At 38.1% G+C, this 15,723-nt stretch overlaps 2 long non-coding RNA genes across 6 annotated transcripts in view; one reads left to right on the top strand and one right to left on the bottom strand.

Moving 5' to 3' along the window:
• The window catches only part of LOC108527815 (uncharacterized), a 37,416-nt gene extending 32,492 nt beyond the window's left edge, over positions 1-4,924 (top strand). Inside the window, exons 5-6 of the long non-coding RNA XR_001884941.1 lie at positions 1,101-1,225; positions 4,806-4,924. This is a non-coding gene — a long non-coding RNA (uncharacterized LOC108527815). The remainder of the gene's footprint in view (positions 1-1,100; positions 1,226-4,805) is intronic.
• The window catches only part of LOC108527796 (uncharacterized), a 43,883-nt gene continuing 29,298 nt past the window's right edge, over positions 1,139-15,723 (bottom strand). For all 5 annotated transcript variants that reach the window (XR_001884927.1, XR_001884929.1, XR_001884928.1 and 2 more), the window contains 2 exons: positions 5,367-5,513; positions 1,139-1,217 (listed from right to left, as the gene is read on the bottom strand). This is a non-coding gene — a long non-coding RNA (uncharacterized LOC108527796). The remainder of the gene's footprint in view (positions 1,218-5,366; positions 5,514-15,723) is intronic.

The following is a 15,723-nucleotide window of genomic DNA, read 5'->3' as shown; positions in this document are numbered from 1 at the left end:
TTTTGCCAGTTACATTTCTTTTTCAGTGTTTACTTTTCAGGTGGGAAAACTCTGACATGTGATTTTTTATCCTCCAAACCATAGAACAATAAATTATGGTGTGCACATTGAATTTTGAACAGCCCAGATTACAGAAAAAGAGCGTCTCTGCCTTGGGTCTCAGGAAACATTATACCTCTAACAGTCCTGCTTCTGTTACTAACATGGGATAGATTCCCAAAAGCAAAGCTCCTCCTTCTGGCAACACAAAATATCCCACGCAGACTGCCTGTAGCTATTGAGACAGCTTTGATCCTAAAGACTGTTAATAAATTACTTTGGAATTCAGCATTACAATAATTTAGTTTTTGAGAGGGACTCTTCTTAAGGGTTCCATTGAGTTTTCAATTGACACTTTTTTGTTAAAAAAGGGTAATTGTAATAAAAGAGAAATATTTTTGCATTGTAATTTTCCATTTTATGTAATGATATATTACAATCATCCTATGAGGGAGAAAAAGCAGATACTATTATTCTTATTTTATGAATCAGAAAACTGAGCCCAGAGAGGTGAAGCTACTTGCCCAGGATCGCATCTTGTGAACAAAAGCAGCACACACAGTTTTATCTGAAAGCATAAGAGGCGATCTCTCCTACTCTACAGCATAGGGGTGAGAATGATACTAATGAACACTAATCAGTTGTTAATGCTCTCTAGGTAAGTCCTAGAGCCTCCCTACTTTGGTAACTCCATCGGTGTCCTGAATTAGAGCAAGAAGGTGTGGCATTCTACACCTAAACTCCCCTGTGTCTTATTCATATGTATATCAGTTGTTTGTGTTGGAAACTGCCTGAGTAAATACACTCACTGTAGAACAAAATAAACAAGAATACAAACATGGCATATATTCACCCAAACATACATATATTTATAGTCACATAAAGGCCAACCTTCATCAGTATGTAGTGAATGCAATATTCATAGAGGTGATCTTTTAAGTAAAATGTGTAAAGGACATCAGATGTGTTTTGACAACCACAGATAGAATAAATTACGTCTTCTAGAACCTCTTCTTGGCAATTGTTTCAGTGCAGTAGAAATTGCTGTATGTTATTTTCAGAATCCACAGACATTGCTCCATTCAAAGAAGTTATTGTTCTCATCTCGACTGGTGCTATCTTGTGAGGAAATGCTCATTGCAGTACACAAAGAAGATGCCGGAGGACCCACAAGAAAACTAGAAAGGTGGAAACCATATATTGTAATATACCAAGTAGTAGTAATATACCAAGTAGTAGTAATATACTAAGTAGTTGAATTCCACAGGGACATTCATTCAATAATAATGAACAAAAAGAAACAGGCTTTTGTTTGTTTGTTTTGTTTGTTTTGAGACAGTCTCGCTCTGTCGCCCAGACTGGAGTGCTGTGGCGCGATCTCGGCTCATTGCAACCTCCGCCTCCTGGGTTCAAGAGATTCTCCTGCCTCAGCCTCCTGAGTAGCTGGGACTACTCAGGAGTAGTCCCATGGTGGCACATGCCACTGTGCCCGGCTAAGTTTTTGTATTTTTTTTTTTTTTAGTTGAGACGGGGCTTCACCATGTTAGCCAGGATGGTCTCCATCTCCTGACCTTGTGATCCACCTGCCTCAGCCTCCCAAAGTGCTGGGATTACAGGCATGAGCCACCGTGCCTGGCCTTTTTGTTTTTAACTTAACCTGGATTTTAGAGGTTGCACCAGCATCAAATGCTCTGCAAGAAGGACAACCTCTCTCAAATTCCTTCTGAATCTTTTTGGGATGTCCTTGCAGGTTTCTTACATACATTCTGCAAATAAATCCTCTTGTCTTAGCGAAGGGGACACAGGAGAACAAGCACTCCACATTTCTTTCCCCGTGAAGAAGGGAAAAAGGAGTCACTCTGCTTTGACTCCTTGTTCTAATCAATCCCTAACTATCCTAGGGCATGGCCACTACTGCCTTGGGACTGGAGCCTGCCAACGTCCTCACGAAATCAGCTGACCTGTAATATGGAGGCTGGTGACATTTGTGCTGAGAGTGAAAGTTCCTCAATGCTGTGGCTAATTGTTCTCTCCAAGTGTCATGGAGAGTGTAATAATGCAATTTTATCTTTTCATTTGCTCTTCTATGACAGTCTCTATCCACCCTTCCATCTCAAACATACTCAGGGGCTACTTCAAGGAAGGTACTCCCCTACCTGTGACACTGCTCCAGTATTCTTGAATCAATGTTGTGGCTTAGACTTACAGATCTCTGTTAAATCTGTCTTAGTGGTCCTACCTCACACGCCCTCCAAACCTATGTGGATACACTTGAGTCCTTAGAACAAATGCAGTTCAGACACAAAGAGGACCCATCTCCATGGACTAGATGCTCAGGTATCAGAAACATTCCAGTTTTAAAGGCAGCCTGCTTGAGGCCATAAATACGCCAAAGGGAGAGTTATCTGGTAAGTCCCCACCTCCAGAGGTGATGGGGGGAGACTCGGGAGGCATATACAACAGCATCTTAGGCTCTTTATAACTACGTTATCCTTGAAGGGTAATTGGACTTGCCCAGAGGCCAAGCATCCCTTGGAAGAATTGGTGATGTCCTGGAAGCACGGTGGCCTGTGGTGTCTCCTCCAGGCATTTCTAGAACAAACTTGGGAGTTTTCATTACACTCATCAGTGCTCTGTTGTTCTTATCCGCAGGCTTGCTGTCTTGTCAGGGAGGTGATGTAGAACAAAGTTTATTTTTCCCCTTAACCTCCTTGATTTGCCAAGGACAACTGATTTCATTTGTAATTCAGTATCTGTTTAGGTAAGAGTGCCCTTAGATTGCACTTGCAGAGAGAATGGAGGAGAGAAAGATATGAGTCCGGAGAAACTGGTTCCACCCAGGGCAGAAATGTCTTTTTGATGTCTGAGGGCTGGAGAGCCTCATGTGCTCCACCTTGTACCTTTTGGACACCAGGCCGCCCCACAGCTTGCCTTTATCTCGATAATACTTTGTTAAATGCTCAACTATTCCATCAAGTCATGTCTCTCCAACTTAAGCGGCATTGCTGTATAAGCTTTGAAATATTTCTCTGAAGTCCTCAGATCTTCGTGTTTACAAACATTACCTTGGTACTCACTGAGTTAGTATTCACGAAACCTCTTGCCATCAATACCTTCATAAATCATGTCGAATGTGTGCTATTATATTTAAATCCTAAGCATTCTCATCACCGTTGTCTCAACTATTGATATGATTATGTCAAATCTGGCATGGGGTGTCATTAGATGTCTTGAGGTGAATTCATCTTTTTCTCACCCATTGAAGGCACATGGTAGGCGAATGCCAAATGAATAAATGGGCCTCAATTTACTGATCTGTGAAGTGGGGAGGTTGGAACAGCCTATGATAAGGTCCTGCTCAGCCCAAACATTTGATGATTCCTTAAGGCTATGTCATCATAGCTGCTGAGGGGACTGTGCCACGCATTGGATAAACGAGTTAGACATGACTGTACCCTGTGACTAGATTTCTTCCTCAGGTAGAGGACATTACACATACATGTAATGTGTGTGTAATTTCTTCCTTAGGTAGAGGACATGCACATACATGTAAGGTCATAGAATGAAGACAAGTTCATGGCACGTAGAATTGGCTTTAGGATGAAAATGTTTCCTTTTGAAAGGTAAACAAATGTTTTCAGGAAATTCTTTAGAAAAGAGAATGTTTTCAGAAAATTCTTTAGAAAAGACAATGAAAAGAGGTCGGGCATGGTGGCTCACGCCTGTAATCCCAGCACCTTGTGAGGCTGAGGCAGGTGGATCACCTGAGGTCAGGAGTTCAAGACCAGCTTGGCCAACATGGTAAAACCCTATCCCCACTAAAAAAAAAATGCAAAAATTAGCTGGGAGTGGTGGTGCGCACCTGTGATCCTAGCTACTCCAGAGGCTGAGCCAGGAGAATTGCTTGGACCTGGGAGGTGGAGGTTGAACTAAGCTGAGACTGCACCACTGCACTCCAGCCTGGGCAACAGAGCCAGATTCCGTCTCAGGAAAAAAAATAAAAATAAAAAGAAGATAATAAAAAGATAATTTGTTTTTTATATCTTGAAGTAGCCAAAACTTAGTTTAATTCTTCCATTGTGCATTGAAAACATCTATGTCGGACAAGCAAGTTAGAGATCTCATATACTACCTAAGAACTAAAGTTAACAAAATTGTATTGTATTAGACATTCTTGTTAAATAAGTAGATTTTAGCTGCTCTTGTCACACATACAAAAATAACTATGAGATACGATAGATAGATATGTTAGTCTACTCCAGTAAGTAACCATATTATCCATATGTATCCCATAACATCATGTTGTAAACCTCCAATCTATATAGTAAAATGTATTTAAAGAAAGCATCTCAACTTCATTCAATCACTCTCAAGGTGATTGGTTGGTATGTTGGACTGTTATTTATAGGCTCCCAATGAGAAAACATATATACTTGTGTTAGGGGACTGTTTCTGATTTGAGATGTTTACACCTAATGTGGGACAAGTTACATAGCTTTGAAGATGGGCTTGAATTCTGGATCTGATCTGTTACCTACCAACCCTGAGCTTTTAGCCACTCTGAAACTCAATTTCCCCATCTGTATAATATATAGGATGTACATGATTTCACCTATGTTTCTAGACTTTTGGGTACCCTATGGTGTGTTTATTGTACTTTTTTCCAACTAACAAATACACAATTTTAAATTTAGTGCCTACTATTTGAAAATATAACTGACATGTTATTTTAAAATAAGTCTATCCGGTGGCTTCCAATTTTTCAGACCGTCAATCGGTGGAAGGAGTTTCCATTTATAGAAGTGAAATGCATATTAATGGGAAATAAAACATTATCCTTAAAGAAAGGACAAAAATCCCAGGAAATGACCCAGAAATACTCTTGGAAACAGTAAGTGTTTAATTTTCCCTAAACTAGAAAACTGGTCATTCAGGATGGAGTGCAGAAGAACTAAGAGAAAAAGGAGTAATAATGATTGCTATGGAAGAAAGATCCTATAGTGACACTGGGGGCGCAAAACTACCACCCTCCATGAAAAGCTCCGGATGGAACAAAAAGAGGAGCCCTGGGCCCATGGAATCCCCACCAGGCCTGCCAGGTTAATGCTGCCTTTCTCTCCATGCCAGTGAGGAAAGTCCTGTGGTGCATTGTGATTAATCGTGTAATATGGACACCAGATTGTCCCCAAAGTCTCCATTTAGTACCACTTTCACCATTAAGTTCCCAGTTACCAGTTTGAGGTTGCTTTTCCTTCTAATGAGATTGACCTGTTACAAGGACCTAGCAGCATAGAAACAGAAAAATCTTTACCTGTTCAATCTCCTACCTGTTTATATATGTCAGTTTTGAGTAACTCAATCTTCCCATTTAGACTCCAGGAGAGGGATTTCTATTTTGATGGAACTGAACACTCTTCTTTTGCAGTGGCAGAAACTGTACCCAGGACAGCCTTGTGACTTGCACCAGCAACTGGCTAATGGCAGAGATGGGGTTAGAACTGATTTCTCCTGACCCTAAGTCCAGGGCTCTTTTCATACAACCGTGCCTATCCTATGCAGAACATAACTCTACAAAGAGATACAGTGTAAACACTCATCCTTATTCCTTAAGGAAATAGACATTTCGTGTGTTTGGTTGCAGCAGCTTTGGGAGGAGACCCTCTATGAATGGGCCTTCTGCTGAATGGCTGATTCCCAGAGGTTCCAAGGAAAGATTAGATGCCACAGATAACAAGGAGAGACTCCATGATGAGAGCTCAGGCATAAATGTTTATGGGTCTGGGCATGAAAGGGTCTGGGCATGAAAGGAAGCCAGTATGAGTCAGAGCAGGCTCATTAGGGCTAGTAGGTAAGGCCAGGGCCGCGGAGATAAGATTTATTCTAATGAAGCCATTTGGGGAGTGCCTCCTGCCATTTCCTATGCTCTGTTTCTGTTTTTGGCTTATGCAATCCCACAACCTATGCTAAATCCTTTGTTGTGATGTGTCCAGGTAGATGCCACACATCCAGAAATTCTTCTCTTACAAAAAAGAAAATGAGGGTGGATGAAGACTGGCTCTCTCTTAAACATTCTTTTATACGACTTTCCTTGGCTATGCCATTCTGAATTGTGTAGCCAAACATCTCCTCTCCTCTTTTATGTGGAATTCTAAGTTTTACCTCATAGGAACATTATGTGTCAGCACCATCACTGGGTGAATGAAGGTCTATTTCTGCACGGTTCTAGAAGGTAGCCATTAGCCACAAGTGGCTATTTAAATAAATTAAAATTCAGTGAAAATAAAAGTACACTTCTAAAATCACGAGTCACATTTCAATTGCTCAGTTGCCACCTGTGGCTGGTGACTTCCAAACTGGTGAGTTATAATCACAGAAAGTTCTTTGGCAGCACTGATTTATTCAATAAGGATTAAAGAAGTGGGTTGGGCAATTTACCAGATTAGATTAGATACACTAAATAACTCTTCTAACTGAAGCAATGAAAATGTTGGGTGGAATATTTTTCTAAAAAAAAAATGTAAGTGCTTCACTGAGCTAGCATTAGGCAAAAAAGAATCTGCAGTCTGCAGCCTCCACATAGAAGTGAAAGCAGAATCCTATAACTCAGGTAAACACTGCAGCTGGAGCTTCCTTAAGGATTCTAAGAAACGTGGGGGAACTTGAGCTTTTGATTAGCTCTTTGGATACAGGGTATGGGTGTAAATTTTAGGGCCCACCCAAAGTGAAAGTCTCCTAGGAGACTGCACAATGCTTGGATCCTTAAGGGCTATGCCCCTGGAGATAAGGTGAACTAGGAAAGAAAATCTCTCTGTGCAGAAAGGAAAATCAGTAAAGCTTGTGGTTTTTAACCTTAGTGCTGAATGGAGGGAAAAAGTCTCTTCTAAATATATGTAATCATAAGCCAGCTCTGAAGTGGGTTTTAGTTCATTTTTACACTGCCTGTGCAGTCTAGAAAATGTCACTCAGATCTTCTAATGTAAGTGGTAGCAATTTGGTAATACCTTTGGCACCTGGCAGATGAAAATGCATATCCTTTTTTAAAACCTTGAATTCAAACTCACATTAAAAAATTCACGGAGATTACATTTCAAATAAAAATTAGTAGCTCACAGTTCAAAAATTCACAATGCACAAGGAAAGGTGATACCACTGATGAAAATCAGCAGATAGAAGAAAAATGGCCTGTTATAGAATATAAAATAATATATGCCAGTTAATTTGAAAACTTAGCTGAAATTGGTAATTTCGAAGAACTGTCAAAGGAAAACTTGGATATAGATAGAAACTTCAAAAGATGTATTTTGTTTGAAGCTAAAAATATTCCCACACAGAAAGCACTAGCCCCAAATTTTCTGTGCAGTCTACTAGACATTCTTAGGATAAATAGTTGGGGTATTATACAATCTATACCAGAGTATATTAAAAGCAGAAATGCTATCCTACTCATGGATGAAACAAAGTAACCTTGATACCAAATTCTGACAAAAACAGGAATGTTATAGGGTAATTTTACTTACTAGCACAGATATGAAAACCTTCAACTAGAATGAACCAAATCCAGCAAAATATAAAAATTATAATATTTATCATTGCCAGGTTTGCTTATCTCAGTCTGACATTAGATAACTTATCAATGTGATTTATTTAATTAGCAAATTAAAGAAGAAAAAATATCTGATCATCTCAATAGATGCAGAAAATCGTCTGACAAAATTACCATTCATTCATGAAAACAAAACACGAAACAACCTCTTGGCAAACTAGCAATGGAAGGGAGCATTCTTTTTTTGTGTGTGTGAGACGGAGTCTCGCTCTGTCGCTCAGGCTGGAGTGCAGTGGCCGGATCTCGGCTCACTGCAAACTCCGCTTCCCGGGTTCACGCCATTCTCCTGCCTCAGCCTCCCGAGTAGCTGGGACTACAGGCACCCGCCACCTCGTCCGGCTAGTTTTTTGTATTTTTTATTAGAGACGGGGTTTCACTGTGTTAGCCAGGATGGTTTCGATCTCCTGACCTCGTGATCCGCCCGTCTCGACCTCCCAAAGTGCTGGGATTACAGGCTTACGCCACCGCGCCCGGCGGGAAGGGAACATTCTTAACCTGATAAAGGATCTGTACCAAAATGTATATAGCCTACTTAATGGTGGTAGATTGAAAGCATTTCTTGTAAGATTAAGAGCAAGAAAAAATGCCTGCTATAGTAATTTCTTTTCATGATTATACCAGAGACCTAGGGAAGATCAGCAAAAGAAAGGCTAAAATAAAATTTTCATTATTCATAGATGATGCAATTGTCTATATTATACACCAAAAAGAAAGTTCAGTTAAATATTAGAAAAAATAAGAGAATTAATAAGGTAGCTGGATACAAATCTAAATATAAAATTAATTGAATATTCATAAACAGATAGTAATTAATTGTATGAAGCAATTTTAACATATGCCATCTAGAAAAGAAACATAAAATATAAACTACTTAGGGACTGATACACTAAAGGTTGTGTAAATGCTTTATGGAAAATAAAATATATTTAAAAACATTTTTTAACAATCTAAGTTAGAATATACAACATAGCTAAATGAAGGATTCAGTAAAGATGTAAATTCTCACCAAATTGATCTGTATATTTAATGCAATTGCAAGCAAAATTTCAGTAGGGTTTTTTAGGCATGAAGCTTGAAAAGATGATTCTAAAGTTATCTAAAAGAATGAAAAGGTAAAAATAAATGAAACACTCCTGAAGACACAGCAAGTCATAGAGACTTTTTCTACTGAAAGTGAAAAATATTATTATACTAATTGAGATAGCATGCTGTTTGTGCTGGAATAGACAAATGGTCCTATGAAACATAGCACAGAGCTCAAAACAAACTTCTGCCTGCCTGGAAATTTGATTCATAAAACAGCAAGTATAGTCAATGTTAGACTAGACTATGCAGTAGTAACAAATTACCCCTCACATTTCTCAGGGTACAAATCCAGTGTAAGTTGTCTGGAATGAGTGGGTGTGGGTATGTGCTCTCCTCCTCAGAATCACTCAGGGATCCAGGCAAACAGAGCCTTCCTGGCCTTGTAGTTGTACTTTTGAGAACCCTGTGGCTTGTTTTGTCACTGTGGCATGGATAGCAAGAATGAGAGGGTCATGTGCCAGCTTGTAAATTCTTTGACTTAGAAGTGACCCGTCATAGGCCTTTCCTCATAAATTAGCCATGTGATTCCATATAACTAGAAGGGAACCAATAAATGTAAAGGACCATATGGAAATTTTGTAAATAACAAATATGACTGTTCGTGGGTATCAAAGATCATGAGCAAACTGATAGCCTCTTTTATAAGTGGTTTAAGAAAAAACTCAAAATTTTGGGGAGAAATGGTCAGGTGGCATAAACAAAATTTTCATAGCCAAAAAAAAAAAAAAAATACAGATGGCTCAAAATATATAAAAGTATCCTAAAATGTATTTGTATTAATAAGAGTTAAAATTAAAACGAAAATGGAACACCATTGTATGCTGCCATTTTGGTAAGATTTTAAATGTTTGAAAATGATTAAGATGTAGGGGAACTAAGACTTCCATCCACTGTTGGTTGAGGTGTAATAAACAGTACAAGAACTTTGGAAAACAGTTTAGCATCTAGTATGGTACAGAACCTATGCATTTCTGTAATTCAAGAATCTATTTCAAGAGACAATTGTGTACAGTACTCATGTAATAGAATGTGTATAAGAATGTTCACAACATCATGATTCAGATTAAACCCAAGTTGAAAACCACCTAATTTTGATTAAAGTAAACTGAATCAGTAAATAGTAATATAGTCACCCAGTGAAATAAAATTCAGCCATGAAAAATGAATAAATACATAACAGTTAAATGCCTCAACATGGATAACCTCAAAAACGCAATGTTGAATGCAGAAGTCTTAGAAGAATACTTATAGCAAAATTCTATTTATAGAGTTCAAAACCAAACAAAACTAAGTTATACGTATACATAATGTGTATCATATAAAATTATAAAAATCATATCTGATACATGTATTTACAGATACATAGGAAAACCTTTAAAAACTGGAAGACAAAAATGATTCACACACAAATCAACATCAGGAATGAGAGAGGGATGTGATGTGAAAGAGACACACATGGAAGGTTCTAAAATATGAGTAATTTTAAACCTGGGTGATGGAAACACACCCAATTCTTTAAACTATATGTATTAATACCCTTGTATATTTCATCTCATGAACAATAGTGAAAGTTCTGAATTACCTGGAGTCATCTAGGTAATAGAACTGCAACCCTTTTTCACCAGATCACTTGGCTTCTTCTGCCACATACATTCCTCAGGATCCATTCTAAGATGGAAATTTTCTTCCTTTTTCCTCACCTATTCCTTGGTCATCACCACTTTTTATTAGGTTGATGCAAAAGTAACTATGATTTTTGTAATAAAGTAATGCAAAAACTGCAATTACTTTTGCACCAACCTAATAATATGTTGCCTATCTTCCAGAAATCTATGGACATCCCTTGTTTTCTAACTCCTAGTTAGAACTCCTAGTTCCAACTCCTAGTCTCTTGTTTTAGGATAATATAATCTCTCTCTCTCTCTCTCTCTCTCTCTCTCTCTCTCTCTGTGTGTGTGTGTGAGAGAGAGAGAGACAGAGAGAGAGAGAGAGAGAGAGAGAGAGAGAGAGAGAGAGAGAGAGAGAGAAAGAGATACATAATTCAGGGCACAGAAGAGAACTTAGAAATACTAATTTACAGAGATATTGTATCCACAAGGCAAGAACAGGATGCTATAAAATGGAACAAAGTGTATGAAAGAATCATTTTAATTAAAAGAGACAAAAGTGAAGAAATTCTTAAAATGTAGAACAACAAGAAAAGAAGACAGAAAGTTCTAAAGAAGTAATAAGAGACATAAAGGATATATCAAGGAGGTACAACAGCCAGCAAGTAGTAGTGCCAGAAAGAAATAACACGGGGAGCTGAGGGTTCTAAATTATCTAAGAAGCAATATAAAAATACTTTTCAGAGCTGAAAGAAAACAGTTTTTTTTTTAAAACTGACATCTAGATCCTGATTATGAAATATGAGAATACTAAGGATGAAGAGGAAAAAAAGTTATTTCAGCAATAGAATTATTATTAAAAGCATAAGATACTGGGTAAATAAAGGAACAGTGTCTTTGGATTGTTGAAGAAAATAATTTTCCTTCTTCCCTTTATTTTGTCCCCTCATTTCTATCCATCCATNAAAAGTTATTTCAGCAATAGAATTATTATTAAAAGCATAAGATACTGGGTAAATAAAGGAACAGTGTCTTTGGATTGTTGAAGAAAAATAATTTTCCTTCTTCCCTTTATTTTGTCCCCCTCATTTCTATCCATCCATCCATCCATCCATCCATCCATCCATCCATCCATCCATCCATCCTTTCATTCATGTATCCATCCATCTATCCATCCATGCATCCATCCACGCATCCATCCATGCATCCATCCATCCATCCATCCATCCATCCATCCATCCATCCATCCATCCCTCCATCCCTTCATCCCTCCATCTAGCCATGCTAACTCATCTTTCCTGGTTTTTCTTTCATAGTCTATGCATTCCTGAGCTATTTCCTTATAGCAGTTGCTGTGTGCATTATAAACAGATCCTTCAAGTTTTTCCTCTTAAATCCAAACAATATTATTAGTTCTTCTAGTATGACATTTGTTTGTTGGACTGTTTTAGATCTGTATTGGAATTTTGTCCTTGTGCTTTGTTTTGTCAAAATATATTATTATAATGAACATTATCCTGAATCTTGCTTTTTTCTTACATAATATATAATAAACAGTGCACAATGTCAATATGGAACTAATTAACTCTGCTCATTCGCTTTCTAATAGTCCCTTGTAGGGATTGACCACAATTTATGCATCCACTTGCTTATTAAGAGTCATTCCATTTATTTCTAATCAAGTTCTAGTCTCTTCATGTAGTGGAAGTTCAGAATTAAGTGGCCAAAGTGGGAAGCTGGAAAGAACCAAATAATTATAGTGCATTTCAGGAGATTACACTGCGTGACACTCTCCACTCAGTCAACTTTCTATACAATATCCCATTTCTACACAGAGCTTATCACTGCATATTTGCTTATCACTGGAAAACACACCTCCAGGTAGCAGCTTAGCTTTCCCTCTAGAGAGAGGTACATGAGTTACACATGGTGCAAGGATATATTTTCCCTCTTGAATGGACTTCCAACTCCTTTTAACTCATGTTTACTCCCCAAGCAAGTGACTAGAATGACAAACTCCACAGATCTCTATCTTGTTTTTGAACATAACATACAATCCTGATTTCCAAACAGGTAACCTTAAGTATATATGTAGAGCTTACCTGAGTGAGAGATGATGAATTGTAATTTAATTTTGCTTCCTAAGCTAATTGCATAAAGCTATATGCTGCCATTTTTTAAACCTGAGCTCTATCTACTCAATAGATAGGAAGACACGTTTCAGTGAGCACTATATTACTTCTCAGTGTGAGAAATAAGTGCAACCACATCAGTTTTATTTTCAAAGCCAATTTTATGAACCATGAGCTTAATTGAAAAGACATTCACTAGAGTCTACAATAAATACTTTGAATGTAAAAATACGGTATTTGAGAGTAATATTGGCTTTGTCTGCAGTTAAGACTAAAATGATGTCATTTTCTTTAAATTCACCACTGCGTTATCTTTTCCCATTGACTTTTCAGAATTTTTGGCCACAATTTAAGTATTAATTTTATCACTTTAATTGTCTTTTACAGAAATTAGTAAATTGATTTAAAAATCTAAGCACATTTATTTTCACCTATAGTTTTTTTATTGCTCACTAATAAGCTTTTTTCTAACCACTATTTCCACCATTGTATTAATTTTGACTGATTCCACAGATAGTAGAAATAAGTGTTTTTATTTGTAAGTTTTATTTTCAGGAAGGGTGAGTGAATGCTACATTTTCAGTGACCTAGATTTTTTTTAACTAAGATAGAACTATTACAAAATAAGATGTACTGGTATCACATGTTCAGACTGTGAGTTTTAGACAATTGTATAATATGTGTACTACTACCCCAAATAATATGCGAAGCATTTGTATTTCCCCAGGGAGTTCCCTCATGCTCCTTCCAGTCCAGTCCCCATCCTTCCCTTCTCATCTCTCCCCAAGAAGCCACTATTTGATTTCTATAATTTCAATAGATTAACTTTCTCTGAATTTAGATTTCAAACACAGTAAGTGAAATCACACAGCACATACTTTTTATTTACTTAACACTGTATTTTTGATACTCAACCATGTCGTTGTGTGTCCTAGTTCATTCTTTTTATTGTTAAATAGTATTCTATTATATGAATATTCTATAATTTATTTAATTTTTGTTGATGGACATTTGGGTTATTTCCAGTTTTTAGATATTTTGAACACAGTTGCTGGACATATTATTGTACAAGTTTCTCTGTGGACTTAGATTTTTATTTGTTTTGGGTAAACACCTAGGAGTGAAATTGCTGGGTCATAGGGTCAAGTTAAGCATTGCAGGAAATTGCCATACTCCAAGCAGCAGTGTACAAAAGTCCTAGTTCCATACTCTTGCCAATGTTTGCTGTTATAATGCATCCCACGATAAATGTAATTTCCTGGTTCTTCTTCCTGTCTTTTATTTTATAGATTTTCAGTTTCTCCTACTTTAATTGATCCTACATGGTGTACCAGGGCTCACTATTCTAAGGCACAGCTCTTGTATGGTAATAGCTCAAAGTCTTCTTCGTATGGTTTCTTAGTCAAATCCTTAGCCTGACAGTGAAGGTTCTCTGTGATCCAATCCTTACTTACATCTCTAATTTTATTTCCCAATCTCCAATATATAAATTCCACACACCCTGCATTCCAGCCAAACTAGCTATAGCTTGCTGTTTCCTTGCCCCAGTTCTTGCCTCTCTGCTTTTCTTCATGCTATTCTTCACCGTCTAGTCCTTCCCTACTATCTCTAATCTCTGCAGCCTATTTCTCCAGAGTCTCGGCTCAAATCGTAATTTGCTATGATGCTCACTGCTCCAAACAGAAAAATCAAGCTTCGGAATCCCTATAGAACTGATTTTTTGCCTTTGTGTTAGGCCGTTTCACCTTCAACTTTTATTAGAGTTCATTTTCTCTAAGCCTTTAAGCCTTACTTTTCAGTGTGAGAAATAGGTGTGTGTCGCTTCCCAGCTGTAAGCTAGTTAGAAGGTGAGGATAACACCCCATGTCTTCCCTGTTCACAGCAGGCCCTCAACAGTTCTTAACTGAAGTAATTAATGAATAAGCTAAGTTGTAAGTGGGAATGCTGAGTGCTGCTTATTACCAGTGGTGGCCACTTATTTTAAAATGGCGATTATCTGGGTGGAGGAAATGAAATACACACCCTACCCTCCTCTCAACCTATCATGTTCATTGCCTGATAAATATGTGAGCTGAGGATATCTACTGAGGTGAAAGTTTGAGCTCTGTTGTTTCCATTTTTGGGTTGTTTTTTCCCCTCTCTCTGCCAGCCCCTCTCTTCGCATCCCTGTAGGAAAGGAATCAGCTCTCAATCTTAGTTTCCCAGCTTCAGGGGCTGGTGGGTCTGTGGAAATAGTAGCTGTTGAAAATAAATACTTTTCTGTCTTTTGAGAAAGTCTAAACCTGCGGTTCTCAAACTTTTTGGTCTCAGGACCCCTTGCCACTTTTAAAAGTGACTGAGGATCCCAAGGAGCTATATTCACATAGGTTTTTATCTATCAGTGACTTTGTGTTCGTTTTATGAATCTCTTTAATAGATTAAAGAAGACAGCTGGATTCTCAGGTCGGCTCTGTGTTCATTCATTCTATCCTGGTATCACATTATGTAGTCTCTGGAAAACTCCACTGTACACTCCTGAAAGAATGCAAAAGGCAAATGATGCCTAACATTATAGTATCAGTATTTTTGATCTCTCAGACTCTCTGAGAGGATCTCAGGGACCTCAAACTTCTTGGACCACGTGCTGAGAACTGATGGCTTAATTTGAAGAGATTGTGATGTCTGTGGCTGGAGTGAGTATAATGGGGAAGGGAAGATGCCTTTAAGGAAGAAAGAAGAGTCAACTTTTTCTTTACTGGAAAGGGACCTACATCCTCTGGGTGGCTACATTCTGGGAAGCAGCCAGTGCTTCATGGGGTATGGTCATGAGGTCCATCTAAGAAGGCTAGGTTGGGGTTGGTTATCAACCTTGGTAAAGTCTCCCAGCCCCTAACTAAGGCCTGAAATCTCAGTGGTGTCAGGCTCCAGGAAGCAGGATGGCTTTGGTCCAGGGGCATCTCACTTGTGACCAACATTGACTAGAAGGGCCTCTTCAAGTGTGCTAAAAATTTAAGTTTTTAGGAAGCAGAGTATGGCCTCCCAGAAAGTTTTGAAACTTTTGAAGGCAATTTTAGTTGATTAGGAGGGGTGTGCTACTGGCATTGAGCCATTTAGCTCTGTCTGTGCACTGAAGATGCTAAACATCTCCAATGCACAGATCAGTGCCCCACAGATTTTCAGTGGCCCCAGATATTCATGAAAATAAAAAACTTGATTATAATCTTTCTAGTTTGGAATCTAATTCTGTATAACAAATGAAAAAAAAGCATTTATTGGC

The sequence above is a fragment of the Rhinopithecus bieti genome, unplaced genomic scaffold, assembly GCF_001698545.2.
Source record: "Rhinopithecus bieti isolate Rb0 unplaced genomic scaffold, ASM169854v2 scaffold_8, whole genome shotgun sequence".
NCBI lineage: Eukaryota > Metazoa > Chordata > Mammalia > Primates > Cercopithecidae > Rhinopithecus > Rhinopithecus bieti.
The sequence above is the reverse complement of the archived record's forward strand: the minus strand, read 5'-3'. Positions and strand labels throughout refer to the sequence as shown.